Consider the following 11,724-nt stretch of genomic DNA (forward strand, 5'->3'; position numbering starts at 1 on the left):
TCTTACAAAGGTTTAATGCGACAAAGAAGCGAGTATTATGTAGATTCATTGAGTTATTATGTAAGTTTTGTTGTAAAATAATAGTATTACATAATATTGTAGGTCAAGCACTCGAGGAGACAGTGGCGATCGGTTACGGCAAGTAAACAAAGGTAGAGTGGTTTCAGTAACTTACTGTAAGAACTCTCACTGTAGATAAAAAGTATAAAGATTTATTAACGTGCCAGTACCTTGATATCGTGCTGGTACAAGTGTACGAAGGTAATTAGAAAGTCAGTCACAGATCAATGGTTAAATTTGCCGACGCGACGTGTTATAGGTAATGAGGCATTTAGGCCAAAAATCTTTATTGAAACTTTGAGAGAGGTTCCTGTATAGATAGACTAAATTATTTTTTTACTTACGTCTTTATTAGGTATATACAGGGTGTGGCGTAAATAATGGATAATCCTTTACCAGCGGATGGGCGACCACCCAAATGATCTAAATATCAAAATTTACCTCTGGCACAAGTATCATAGTTTTTGAGATTATGACCATTTTGTGTGTTTTTTAAGAAAGCGATTTAGGCTCGTTCTTTTTAATGCTGTGATCACAATTTGAGGCTTTTTTTAAATCGGTTTTTTGCAAATAAATCCTGAATAGATGTGCTATTGAATCTACAATCTTGTTTTGTTATTAGTACTTGTTTTTTATTTTAATTATGCATTCAAAGTTGAATTTTATAATCTTTCACAACATTTGTGCAACTTTGAGCACTTGTGGTGAAAAAAAAATGTATGGTGGCTTTACTGCCCACGCCATAAATAATTTCTAAATTTTATTAGAATTCTAAATTGGTATAACATGCAGCATTAATACCGATTATTGTCAAAATATTACAAAGAACTTAAATTATTAACACTTTTGCCGGTCGACTAATTTTATTTTATCAGCGCGTTTAAGCTAAGTTTGCTTTCAAATATTCATGTTTATAGGGTTATTACACTATTAAAGATTATTTAGATGATAAAAAAGCTTGGAACTGTGCTGCTTCTACCAAGTCTATTTCAAAATAATGTATAACAATTTGATGAAAAATGATTTTTTTGTCAACAGAGTAGTTCTCTTTAGATTTCTAATTATCTTTATTATTTGAATAGTATTTGTGTTTTGTATTTCTTTTTTTTTTCAACACTGCACACAAGTGTTCAAAGTTGCACAAAAGTGTTGAAAAAGTATAAAATTTAACTTTGAATGCATAGTTTAAATAAAAGACAAGTAGTAATAACAAAAAAAGATATTAGGTTCAATAGCACATCAATTTAGGATTTATTTCCAAAAAATTTTAGCCATTATGTGTGTTTAAGAAAGCAATTTACGCTCGTACTTTTTGGTGCTGTGATCACAAATTAAGACTTTTTTTAAATCCGTGTTTTGCAATTAAATCCTGAATAGATGTGCTTAGTGTGAAAAAATAAAATTAGTCGACTGGCAAAAGTGTTAATAATTTAAGTTCTTTGTAATATTTTGACAATAATCGGTATTAATGCTGCATGTTATACCAATTTAGAATTCTAATAAAATTTAGAAATTATTTATGGCGTGGGCAGTAAAGCCACCATACATTTTTTTTTCACCACAAGTGCTCAAAGTTGCACAAATGTTGTGAAAGATTATAAAATTCAACTTTGAATGCATAATTAAAATAAAAAACAAGTAGTAATAACAAAACAAGATTGTAGATTCAATAGCACATCTATTCAGGATTTATTTGCAAAAAACCGATTTAAAAAAAGCCTCAAATTGTGATCACAGCATTAAAAAGAACGAGCTTAAATCGCTTTCTTAAAAAACACACAAAATGGCCAAAATCTCAAAAACTATGATACTTGTGCCAGAGGTAAATTTTGATATTTAGATCAGTTGGGTTGTCGCCCATCCGCTGGTAAAGGATTATCCATTATTTACGCCACACCCTGTATATGTACAATTGTACATGACTTATACCACTTTAAACTAAATGCTGGTTGGTTGATTCCTCATTACCAGTGTATTACTATTCATAGTGTTGTGGAGTATGATCAACATTTTCAGTTTCGGAAAATTTCAGGAACCGCGCGGGTGTGGAACGTACTCTCTGCATCGTATCTGATGCGTCGGAAAAACGTATTCGTTCAATTGGCCTGTTAGGACACATCAGTGTACTGATTTGAATATTATAAACATTACACGATATAAAAATACTACGTATTTACTATAGATAGCATTAGGTAAGTGTTTAGTGTTATTGCTATTGTTCTAACATCCAATGATAAGAAAATCGAAAGAGTAATCCTTCCTTGATCATTATTTGTAAAATTCGCTGATAAGCAATGTTTTCTACAGTGTACTAAACAAATAATGTAAACACTTAAATTGAGATGTTAATTACTTAATTGCGAAACCTACTAGGTAAATCGATTTTAATGAGATTCGGCAGTCATTAAAACATTTTTTTCCGGAAAATATTATCAGGTTTATGAAAAGAAGTTAGTTATATTTAAATTGTTTTCTTTTCAGTTAATACCTAGCGACTATATTATTATACAGGGTGTGTGGTATGTAGCAAATATTAAACACCTAGGTTAGATCACATTTATTACAATGAAACGTGTTATTTTATTTAATCTAAGTTATGAACACCATTTAAACACTATTAAGTAACGAATAGAGGGTTTCTTTAAATATTTAGATAAGAAGCTTACTAAATTTATGATATCAGATAGGCTTATTCCATTTATATTTATTTTAAAGACTAGATAGATAAGTAATCTATACTTATAATAAATCTGTAGAGAGGTCAATTCTGTACATTGAATATATTTAAAAAAAAACCAATGGGGGATGTTTAGTAACGGATACTGATACCGAATCTGCAATTTATAATTTTCTTTTCTGTCTGTCTGTCTGTCTGTCCTCCGTCTGTATGTGTCGCTATCACGTAAAAACTACCGGATAGAATGCACTGAAATTTAGTATATGCATAGAATAAGTAGTGGAGCAATTTCTAGGATACTTTTTATAGCATAAAATTTCAAAGATTTTTAGAAAATTGAAAAAAATACGTAGAAATCGTTTGAACCTGCGTTTCCCTATAGAGACCATAGATGGCGTTACAATCCATTTCACAACATTCGCATAGTTAACGCGGCGCCTGCCGTATCGATACCTGTTGTTCGATTTATTTTGATGGCTTTATTGTAAAAAAATACCTTTGAAACATGCTATACATTTATAAGATTTTTAAACATAAATGTTGTATGATATATTACACAAAATTGGTTTACCTGGGTCCGGTGCGATCGGGATATCCTAGATGGCAAACCGAGTAATTTCGTTTGTTGTCGTTGTTCGCCGCAACTGACAGATGGCGTTGTTGTTCGAATCACATAATATTTAATAACCAAATTAATTGGTTGCATTAAGGAAATAAATTGGATAGCTATGAAACAGACTATGTGGTAAGTTTTAAAAAATAAACAACGGATGATATAAGTATAAAAAATAATTACGGGTTACGCGGTTTCGGACGTATCATCGCAAGTATACATTATTACGCGTCTGAAAAGCTCCGGCGCAGATAGGACCTATAATAATATTCTGAATCCAGACGGGTAAGCAATGGTCAGTCTATTATAAGGTATTATATTTTACACTGTAAACTGCTACGGATACAGACGAGAGCGGAAAAGAAGGTAACCACAGGAAATCAGGCCTGCCTGAGCCTGTGTCACATTGTGTGCCTTTCGGGTCCCTTTCGTAAATAACCATTAGATGACAAAAGAGTTGTTAACATTTTTATGTGTAGGTGTATCGAGTGCTTCGCAATTCGCGTGCTCAAACGAATAAGCAACAGTACGAAATTCACGCGAGCGGAGCCGCACGGGTCAGCTAGTTATAATATACATAGGTGTGTGTTAGAGATGTCACCACCAGGCTAATGGATAATTTATTTCGATTACTCGATTACTTTATACTAACTCTTACTTAAATATTAATGGAACTTAAATATAATTAAGGAATTATAAAACGATCGAATAAAAAAAATCTTAACGACTGATGATGACATACTGTTTTAATAACTTGAGCAGTATGAATTTGAGTAAGCGAAAAATTAACCAAAGTAACTACAAATATTGATTAATAATAAATTCTAGAAAGAGATTACAAAAAGTGGGTTGTGATTAATCCATTTCAGAAATTAAAATTCTGTTCTTGCAACTACATTACTAAGTGAGCGACTAGAAATACAGAGAGGGCAACTTCAATATTAAAATAGATTCGATTTTTCCAATTAAAAGGAGTTTTTGGCAAACCGACATGGGTAGGTTAGGTTAGACCTTCGTGGTTATTTTTTTTTAAACCACCCAGAAGGAGGAGCCCCGCGAAGCGGGGCTCCGGCGACCTGATGTAATATCAAAAGAGACGAATTTATATATAGCTTATCATACTCTGCTCATTATAGTATTTTTCAAAGTGGTTTTTGTATTCGAAACACTTCATTTAAGATGAAATACCGCTCAGTATAAAAAAAACAATTGCCAAATATTGAAAAAAAAAATAGGTCGCTCAAATATTATGAAGCTTCTCATTTTGAATTTTAATAAGTAACTCAAATTAATGTTTGTAAGTTGCTGTTCTGCTAATATCTCGTCGCTCGCAGTTAGTCGCTCACTTAGTAATACTATACCGTAAATTAATTATTTTTAACACTTAAAACTTTAATTTACAGTCACTCGTTTAAATACTACCCAATATTAATTAACCTACATGTCTACAACCTATATACAAAATATTACTATCAGTAAATAGTCCATTAATCCCTATTGCTTTAAGCTTCTTTTGAGCCCTACACGTTAAAAAAATAGAATTGCCTATTCGATGGACTTTAACAAAGGTATTAGTAGTTATAAATAGACTACAATTCTTTTTTGTGTTTTTTCAGTAGAAGCTTAAGTTCAAGTGGGGTCACCACCCTTGTCCCCCGGCCGTTATTTTGGAAAAAAGCTTCGGGGCCAGGAGACAAGGATACGTTACTTTGTTAATTCCCATTTCCACAGAGTATTGTCGATCATATTCTAGTCTGACTGACCTGACGTGCACTAAGAAAACTTAAATCTATACTTATATTATAAAGCTGAAGAGTTCGTTTGTTTGTTTGTTCGAACGCGCTAATCTCAGGAACTACTGGTCCGATTTGAAAAAATCTTTCAATGTTAGATAGCCCATTAATCGATATAACATCACGCTACGACCAACAGGAGCAGAGTACCAGTAAAAATCTTACAAAAACGGGGAAAGTTTTGGCCCATTCTCTCTTATGTGACGCAAGCGAAGTTGCGCGGGTCAGCTAGTACTTTATATACAAAATACTTAGTACATTTTAATAATGCCACGATGATTAGAAAATTGACTAGTAATGAACTGTTGTCGATATCATTGTGTCCTTAATTTTATCGGCGGTATCAATTACCTGGGATTAAATAAATATTACGTTCAATACTCGTGTACATTACCCGAGTGTATCCTACACGATACACTGTAAGTGTCAATGTTAAATGTCTTCGAAGGTTAACAGTTGCAACATTGTTTATGTAATATTTATGTAAAAATATATACAAATTATGGGGATATGGAGAGCTATATTTACCCTTTTTAGTCCTACAACTGGGCAACGGTCTCCTCCCGAGTGATAGAGGGGTTAAGGCTTTGAGTGCACCAAGCTGGCCATGGGCGGGTTGAAAAAGAAGACGACTCAAGAAATATATCAAAAAATTATTGCAATTACAAGAAATTTTATTCATATTACTAAGTAACTCGATTGTGTTTCAATTCAATGTCGGATGGTTACGAAAATAATCTTATGGGTATATTTATATTTACATATCAGTTAAATATACAATAACGATATAGAAGTCCTTATCCGTTATTGAACTATTTATCAAATAATACCGTTCGCTTCTGTTATCCATTATCCTGGCATTGATACAATGTATTAGATATTAGTACTTTGCTAGTACGTATTACAACATTTGTTACTTAAGTTATCATTACCAGTAGGAACTAGGTTCTTAATTACATACCCGAAGGTGCAGGCTTTTCACATTATAGTATGTATGAACTTGTAATAAAATCTTTTTTCTACACAAAGCTCTATATTTGGGTAGGTACCCCACGAGCTCACTGAGCAGCTGCTGGGTACCATTGTTTTACATGGAGCGACTGCCTATCTGACCTCCACAACCCAATACCTGGGTTACAACACGATAACCTTCGGTAAGACTGGTTGTCAGACTTTCAAGCTTCTGACTACTGTTAACGCCTATCAAAGATCTTCGAAAATGACAGCCGGGACCCACAATTTAACGTGCCTTCCCAAACACGGAGAAACTCGATATGTATAAGATGGTCACCCATCCACAGAACCAACTCAGCAAGCATAGCTTAACCTCAGAGATCGATCTGCGCGGCTGTTGTTAACTAAACCACGAGCTCCTCAAACCAAACTCCAGGCTACTATTAAGAAATATTCTATATCCATTTTGAAAAGACCAATTGCATTTTACCTGGCCCGGAGACCTGGTGATCAGCAGTCGGATATACTACCGACCGTGCCACAGAGGACATAAAGTACAACTTTCCTTTTTAAGATGTAATGATGTTATTTTTTAGAACTTTGTACGGGCATTTTTATCATTACAACTAAGCATTATAGAGAGATTAGCTTTGTAGAGTCTGATAATATTAATGATTAGCTAAATTTAGGAACAACTTAATAATAGAATACTACAGGCTCGTAAGTAAAAACTTTACATTTATAGTACCTGCTCTATTATTTCATATAAAGACTCAAGTGGTGTAATTAAAATGTTCTCAATAAATAAATAAATATCATTGGACAACTCACACACGGTCATTTGATTCCAAACTAAGCAGAGCTTGTACTATGGTAACCAAATAACTGATAAACATACTTATATATTTTTAAATACATACTTATATAGATAAATTGACATCAATAAACAATGATAATTATTTAAAAGAACATAAAACATGTTGCTTGGTTCCTGTTACTTCGAAGTAGGTAAAAAGGTTGAAACGAACATCAAATATTTGGTCAGTACAGTGGTCATGATAATCTGTTGCTTGTTATATAACTGTGCTATTAAAACGACACGGTACATGACTCTACCATACATTATGTACTATGTAGAGTATGTCACTCTGTTGTATTCCTAACTATAAACCGGAAAATATTTGCAAAAACAGATCAAATGGTTGAATTTTAAATAATATCTATTTATGGTCAGAATAGCAATTGTTCAGTGTTTTTTTTTTATTAAATTATATATCATGTGCGCCTGTTAGCAGGCAGAGGTGTACGAAATACATCGACATTTCACCATTTACAGTGTTAGTCCTATGTAATAGAGGCCAAGCCTATTGTCATGTACCGGACCCGTAACCAAACTCCTGGCTAATATTGAAAATAGTCTAATCGACTAGTATAGTTTTTAAAAGCCGGGAATCGAACCCGAAACCGTGGTCAGCGAATGTCTACCACCGCTCAGGAGAAACTGACAGACAGTCGGTTTGTATAATTATATTTGCCAATTTGAGTACGTAGCTTTAAAGTTTTTACATTTAACGAATACCTATTATCAAAATAGATTGGTACGTTCTTCCGTTACTTTTACTTACTTCGCCGAGTTTCGTTCAGCGCATTGTTAGCAAAGTTCGACGGCATCGTTGAAAATAGTGTCCGGTTGTAAATTGTAAGTTGAGAAAAATAGTTTTAGCGCCATTATTTTTGGAATCAAGCGTTTTTTTGTTTAGTCGACGGAGAGCGAATGAACTTAATTTGTGCTAATCAGTTTTATCCTCGAAACTATGTATTTGACTACGGGAGTTTACAAGATTCAAAGATTTAAGGCAGAAGAACTTTGATAATATAATTTAATTACTACTGAGACAAAATGTCTATGATGCGATCTTTACAAGTTATATTTCTGAAAATGACTTTTACTACTGAATATTACACAGCTATAATTCTTATGAATAGTTCACTTCACCAGTTATTGAATTGTGAATAAAACCATTATATGCCTGCCAAACCTAGAGATCCCTACGTGTGATGGCCATCCCCACACATTCATCAAGTCTTTAAATACACAGCTTATACCTATAAGTAGTTTGTGGAAAAAACACTCTTGACAGGACACCGACAATGAGCTCTTCGTCCTTTGGGACGTCTGATACTCTGCGAGTTGAACCCAAGATCTTGAAGGCAAGATGACCTCGCAGTCATGAGGGCATCGAGGACGTAATTGTCCACGTTAACTACACGAGTATTTACACCACTCATTGTTCAATGACTCAATCGCTTTCTTAACGTATTTACATTTAAAACTCCTATGCTATCTGTTTACTGACTGAAGTCGTCGATGTGTGAGGTTGAAGATACTACTGTTTGTTGGTGTGTTTGCCCGACTGCGCCAAAGTAAACATTCCCATCCACCGGACAGATAGTCAATGTCAATAAGTTCTAATCGATTATATCAATATCAATTAATATTGGCCAAGTGTGTGCTGTGACATGCACGCTGCAGGTTTACAATTATTTATTTCATACAGTTTAATTAACCTGTATCTTTGATCAGTGAAGTTTTTCAGCGTTCCTTTTTTCTAGTTTACACATTATATGTGGGTCTTTGTAGTTTATGTCTACCGTAAAAGAGAATGGAGGAACTAATTTCTTGTAGAGATAAAGGGCCTTGATTTCGCATTTTCTATTCCTCAAATTTTTATATCAAACATCTGAATATTTACCTAAGTGTTGTTAAGATTCCACCTACTTTCGCAGGCCCATAAAGACGGTGCATTTTCAGTCTATCATCTTGCTTTACGGAACCCTAAAATGCCAAATTGTAAAATTTGAAAACATGCGAGCACTGAATGTTTGATTCAACAGTGGTTAGAATACCGAGTGACTTTGCATTTTGAGTAAATAGATTTTTTATGCGTATTTGGAATTTCGGTGGAAGACGACAATAATTTACTATTTAGTATGGTTCAAGGAGTTCAAGGCAAAAATGTTTTTTGCCCGTTTGGCGCTTAGTATAACATTGCAGTCGTTTTGAAAACTAAAAATAGATACCAAAAATCTTATAGGTAGTCGTGATAAGCCGAAATTTATGGAAATACATAGCCGCTTACAAAAATATGATATGTTTTTCTTATTTTCTAGATAATTCACAGCTTTCAGCCTTCGGTTGAACAAAGGTACAATTATATTTTTTAATAATTAATTTATAAAATATTCAAGGGATCGTAGCGTAAAATCGTAGTATCATACTTCTTTGTTACGAGTATGAAGAGTATATATTATCTATGAAGAGAATATCTATGAAGCCTATTTTAAGATTCCTCGGTTGCCTACTTCTGCACGTTTAGTTCAATTAAAAACATAGGTATATTGTAAATTGGAATAAACCAATTAAAAGTGGCTTTATTCTAGAATTAAATTATTAATAACAAATATAAAGTATTACCTAATAACATAATTCTACACACTCAGTAATAAATAATAAACAATTTGAGTGCGTATATAGATTGAGTTACCTAACTGACAATAATATTTATGATAAAGATTGAAAAGGCAGTTTTTCCCAGAACAATATTATAAAAGGTTTGAATATAATAAAATAATTTATTGTCAAGATTTCCACGATGATGTAAATGTTTTCATTGCCGTCTACAACTATCATGAAGTAGTTTGTTTTAATTCTCTGTAAATTATATTATTATTTGATTAACATTAAACTATAAATATCATAATAACTAACGTCTATGTTTAAAAGACCACGGTGGCTACTAGTAAACAAGGTTTTATAGCAAAGATAGGTATTATGTAATAAGATTATTTTGCCGTCGACAAAGATGGTTCTTCAAAACGGTTACATATTTTTAAAAGCTACATCATTAGTGTCAACTCTTACGTATAAATAATGCACGTACTAAAAGGTAATAAAATGAGTGTAATTGAAAGTGGTCGAGTCAAAGCTTCGTGATTATAGGTCGTTGTTAATTATCTAGTGTGGAATTTTCTCAATATGCATATACGAGCTTTACAAGTTTTCTGGCCACGATTTTCCGGAAAAAGTTCTGCTTCGTGCTAAACGCATGTTTCCAACTATCAAGAGCAGAATAACTCATGAGAAGTCCAGTCAACGATGTCAATCAAAATCAATCTTTGAGAATCTGGGGTCTTAGCTTCTAAATTGATCAACGTCAGACGCTCAGTTAGAAAAATCGAGTTATAACAGGTGGTGTACCTGTTGTCTGTCGTAATCTAGGCGTCATCGACTGACGATAGCGCGATATTCGGTCCCTCCTGTAGACAGCTTTACTACGCAATAACCCACATCCGTCCATATTACTGGCACGGGAAGATAAGTAACGGAAGAGGGAAGACATATCTACATGTAATCGTTTCCTTACTTAGATATGAAGTATTCGGCAGGTTACAACTTTTAAGTTAACGGGTGCAATGGTGCTACTAGATAAGTCACTTGTGTCTGATTACCTGGCTTGTAGTTTAGTCTTGATAAATAAGCTTTTCGTTATGCGATGCTTAGCTACAATAAAATTCGACAAATATGTTTGAACGAAAATAATAAATTCTTTGTCAATATTATTTTCGGAAATACCTTGTACAAACGGATATTTGATGTAGGAAGTCCTGAAAATACTATTTTATCTTTGCAAAATGTGTATTGAATCAGTCGGCACGTTTTATAGGCTTCCGTAACGGTTACGAAACTTTAATTTGGCCAATTTCCACGGTAAGCATACAATAGAGACGTCGCGACTAGCTCATAACACCGGCTATAGGTACGTGATGCTCGGACCGAGCACGACACTATTTATGCTTCGCTAAACATGGCTCTGATCAAAAAACCAGCTTAAACGCAGATAAATGTACACCTACTTGAATAATTTAAACACTAGTTTTTTGTAGTCACGTATTTAAATTGAAAATTAGTTGTAAACGCTCATTACAGCCACTTGTTAAAACTGTTGTTTTCGGACAAAAAACAAATGCCGAAGTAATTTTTTTTCTATGTGCACAAAGCACCTGTCACATGTTATTGTGCCTTAAATCAAAATTGTCAATGAAGACACTAGTTTAATCAGTTAATTTGAGGTTACAGATTCTTGAATAGTAAAGACAGCTTAGCAATAATTATTTTGAGTCACCATATATGTCTCGTATATCGACTATCAAAAATAATATCTGCCATGAAAGGGACTGCATAATATCTTACTATACGTTGCGTCGTAACAAATTCAGTACAATGTAGAATACTAATAGTATGATTGCTATTTAATACTATGAAGTTTTGTCGCGCAGTTCAATGTCATATATTAAAATTTAGCGAAACCTCCTTGCACAGGTATATCTTTTATTTAAAGGGAGGTTTTTATGTAAGATTTACTGTAAAAGTGTTAGAAGTCACTGAAAAAAACTACTATTGATATATTTTTTTAAAATAACCTCTGTTCTTAGTTTTCCTGGGCTGAATTGGCTAGCTAAAATAGCTATGCGGGTAACATAAGGTCTTCTAAAACTTCTTTCAGGGTTAAAACGTCCCTGGGTGTATACTACAATATACATGCATTATGCAAAGTGTACTTGATAGT

This window comes from Anticarsia gemmatalis, chromosome 3 (assembly GCF_050436995.1).
Source record: "Anticarsia gemmatalis isolate Benzon Research Colony breed Stoneville strain chromosome 3, ilAntGemm2 primary, whole genome shotgun sequence".
Lineage (NCBI taxonomy): Eukaryota > Metazoa > Arthropoda > Insecta > Lepidoptera > Erebidae > Anticarsia > Anticarsia gemmatalis.